Source organism: Medicago sativa, chromosome 8, assembly GCF_051527215.1.
Source record: "Medicago sativa cultivar Bolivia chromosome 8, Bolivia_mono, whole genome shotgun sequence".
In the NCBI taxonomy this organism is placed as follows: Eukaryota; Viridiplantae; Streptophyta; class Magnoliopsida; order Fabales; family Fabaceae; genus Medicago; species Medicago sativa.
This window is the reverse complement of record NC_140756.1, coordinates 54,975,485-54,979,612: the sequence shown is the minus strand read 5'-3', so window position 1 is coordinate 54,979,612 and position 4,128 is coordinate 54,975,485. Positions and strand designations below refer to the sequence as shown.

Here is a 4,128-nt window from a genome sequence, read left to right as displayed (position 1 = left end):
TCTTGCTTGTGTCTCTCAAAAGAAAATTGCTCATGAACAATAAATTTTAAAGTGCTCCATGGAGCCATGTTTGAGCAAAAGCAGGTGAGTGATAATGATATTACTTGTGAGAAAGCGTAAGGCCAAGGTATTGGTTTCCTGTTATTCTAGGTTTTTAATAAGAATTTGAAACTTGTACTTTGCACAAAATATATATCATTTAATTCTTTTCATAAACATAAATATTTTTGAACCACTTAGTACTTAACATAAATGTGAGGTAGCTTCAATCTGTTGTATATATGTTGGAGACCAATAATCACCGTCTAACTTGTTTTAGTTATGTTAAATCTGATAATCATTTTGAATTGTTTGAAAGCATGGAAAGGATCAAGGAACTTTTTGAATTGAGAGTAACCTACTTGACCACATAAAGCCTACCTGTGAGAAGAGCGAGTGTTTGATACCCCAATCTGAGCCTAATGAATCAAGTCCTCAAACATGAACTGTCAATATTCATAAGCACAATGCTTAGTGAATTTGTCTGAAATTTTTCATAAAACCAGTTCATGCTTGTCTCTGAAATGACTTTGATAATTTTTAATTTGTTGAACCCTTAACCTTTTTGTACTTTATCCCTTGCCTTAGGATAGGGGAACATTCAATTAGAGTTTGTTGTATTCAAGTTGGGGAGAAAAAGGAGGCATTATATGTCAAGTTTGTGGTGAAATTTTTAGAATAACCTGACAACATAGAATCAAAGAAAAAGTTGTACATTTGATTAAGAAAAGAAAAGAAAAGAAAAAAGAAGAAAAATAAAGTACAAAATCAAAAATAGAATAAGTTGTCAAGGTTATTAGTTTGATTGTTAATCACCAAAGGTTGTAATTATTGGTAGGGAAGATATTGGATTTCAAGTTGTATTACAAAGAATGTTCCTCTTTGATAGGCTTTCTGATCAATTGCCCCACATATGACATTTCTTTTGTAGCCCGGCCAAGTTATAACCCTTGCAAGACCTTTTGATCCATGTTTTTATGCTTTTTGAGACGATATTTGGATGGACACCTAACTTAAATAGGATGTTAGCATGATTGTTGGATGTGTGTTCATTACCTCACTTATTGTTGTCTTAGTATTGCATTTACTTTTAAAGAAGTGTGTTAGGTGTGGTTCATAGATAGTTATGTTTATGTTTTGAAGTTTATGATGTATAGTTTGTGCTTAGGACATATTTCGCATTCTTAGTTTGCACCTAGAGTAGCGGAGGACTTCATGCTTGCCAGCGCAATCATATTTGAATCATCATTTGTTTAAATTTTTGTTTTGAATTGTTTGACACCATGTTAAGAACCTTGTCCAAAGCCTTGTTAGTTTCCTTTTCAATTGATTTGTTTGAGGACAAACAAAAAGCCAAGTTGGGGAGAGTTTGATAAGTGTTTAAAAGTGATATATTTCATTGGTAGTTTAGGCATTTTAGTGACTTGTTTTGCAAGATTCTCCATGGAAAACTCCAAATATTATGCAAATATGTCATTTATGCTTTTGAACCTTATTCTACCCTTTTTGTGCAAGAAAATACAAGCAAGGAACAAGAAATGTCAAAATTCAAAGAAATACGCTATTAGCGTATCATACGCTATTAGCATGAGCAAGAGATGCCAAGTCCAGAAAGATACGCCAATAGCGCACCTGGGGCGTAGCAAGCTGTCAAGAACCACGCTATTAGCGTGAGATACGCTATTAGCGTAAAGACTCCAGAGAGCCACGCCAATAGCGTGGTTTGGGCGAAGCAGGGCAGAAAGGGCAACGTGGCAAGCTTCCATTGGCCATTAAATAGGCCGACCTACTACGCTATTAGCGTATCTGGCGCTATTAGCGTAGGTGTAAAAACTCAGCCCCTTTAAATAGATTTTTTACCTCTCTTTTAGGATTGACTATTCCATTGATATTTTTCATACATTCTAGAGAGAGGTCAGAGCTATTTCAAAGAGAGAAACACAAAGCAAGGTGTTTAGGAGTAGATTCAATTCAAGATCGCTTTGGACACGAAGGATCTTGACATAGAATCATCTTTCTTCATCCCTTGCATAGTATACATGTCTATGTGTAGCTATCATCTACTTGTAGTATTGAGGTAATCAAACAAGCTATTATGTAATCTTTTGATCTTTTAATGTATAAGGTTCTAGCTTAATGATTCAATATTGTTGTTATTCTTGTGTTTAATGCTTTCAAAGAGATTCAAGATGATTTGGACACGAACTCTTGAATCTAGAACTAGAATAACAAACTATCTTAAGTTATATCACTCTTGACAAGTTTGTAAACCTTTGATAATTGCTTTTAATCAAGAATTTAATGCTTTCGGATACTTAATCAGGCTGGACACGGTCGATTAAGTTATCTGATCGACTTTGTTATCGTTTAAGAGATTTGGACACGAATGTTTAAACGATAATTTAGAAATAACGATGTCGCTTTGGACACGAAGGATGTTGTAGAAATGATTGTGATAATATTGGTTATAAAGATAGAGTCTGTTAATCGATCGAGAGATTGCTGCTGTTATGCTTGCTCGTTATCTTATACCGCAAGCGAAATAGTTCGATCTCATCTCGTTTTTACTTTTATGTCGTTTAGGAACATAGTTTTACAAACAAACAACTTATACTCGATACCTTAATGTGAACTATTGTGAAGACGCTTATGATATACGCAACTCCCTGTGGAGACGATATTAAAATACTTACTTTGTTTGATGCAAAATTACTACATCAGAAAGAGGGATAGAGAGAGTAGGAGAAAGAGAGAAGAGAGAAGGGAAGAGAGGAAGAGGAAAGCTCACAATTTATTGGGGTCCATAAGGAGGACCTTGGAGATTAAGGTATTGCATCATCCTCCGGAGCATTTCATTGTTCTCTTGTTTCAAGCGGTTGCCCCTTTGGACATCATTCCGGAGCCCCGATAATTCAACACCTTGCCTTTGTTGTTCGGTGCTTATTCTCTCAACCTCGTTATGCATCCATGCCCATCTTTGATTTTCATTTAGCTCACCGGCTTCATGGTCATGGTGCTCTTCCTCATGGTGCAAGTTAGAACCTTCTCCTACATCATGGTGCAAGTTAGTACCTTCTCCCTCATCATGATCTTGCTCCTCATGTACCTGGTCACCATCAACATACAACAAATTTTCTTCCACCTCGGTGGTAGTCCGAGATGGGTTAGGAAGTAAACACAAGATAGCCACATTTAATTTGAGTTGGTAATGGATGGTTGGATGATGCTTGATGAAGTTCATAGAGATGAGGGTTTCCATGTTAAGCCTATTGTTTCCCTCAATTGGTTTGATTCCCTCATCCTCACCCACTCCAAAACTCCTAGCTACGTAAGTGATGATGCCTCCTACCGCTATCTCTCCTTTACCGGCCGGTCTAGTACCGACGAAGTCAAGGTACTCAAGCATGTAGAAACAAGTGTTTACGGGGTGGTCATAAAGCATTGCCCATAACATGAAGAGTTCATCGCTTCTAGTATTACCTAGCTCGGTTCTACCCCAAATAGTGCAAGTTATTACCCTCTGAAGGTACCTAAGTACGGGGTTGTGAATGTTGCTAGCTTTGTTGGCTCTAGTGACGAATTTGCTAAGACCGGTGATACGTTCCCAAAAGACAACGGGTTGATAGTCAACCGGCTTTAGGCTAGGATCCCAAGAATCATGGATATACCCCTTGTTTGCAAATCCTAAGGCCTCACAAAAGTGCTGAAGAGACATATCATAATCAATATTCATTAGCCTAAAAGAAACTCTATGGTTGGGGTTATCAAAATTCAACTTATCTTTAGTGAAACAATTGAGCTTAAAAATTCATAAGTGAAATTCTCATAACCCCTCATAGGTGTTAATATATCAGTCCAACCTAGCTTTCCTATCAACCTATAGACATCATCTCCAAGCTCTAGCATATTCAAAGTATGAGAATCAGGATATCGAGAAGGATGCAAGGGTTTAGAGATTAGAATTTTATACCTATCCCTTTGCTTGTTGTCTTTGAACTAGATTCCATGATTCTTGACTTGTGCTTGCCTCTTTGGAGGGGGTCCTCCGGAAGACCTTGGTGGTTCCTTGCCACTTCTTCTTGAAGCCAT

At 37.2% G+C, this 4,128-nt stretch overlaps 1 pseudogene; it reads right to left on the bottom strand.

Annotated features, from left to right (window-relative positions):
- Positions 1–1,611: 1,611 nt before the first annotated feature.
- LOC146899629 (uncharacterized) lies at positions 1,612–4,128 on the bottom strand (annotated as a pseudogene).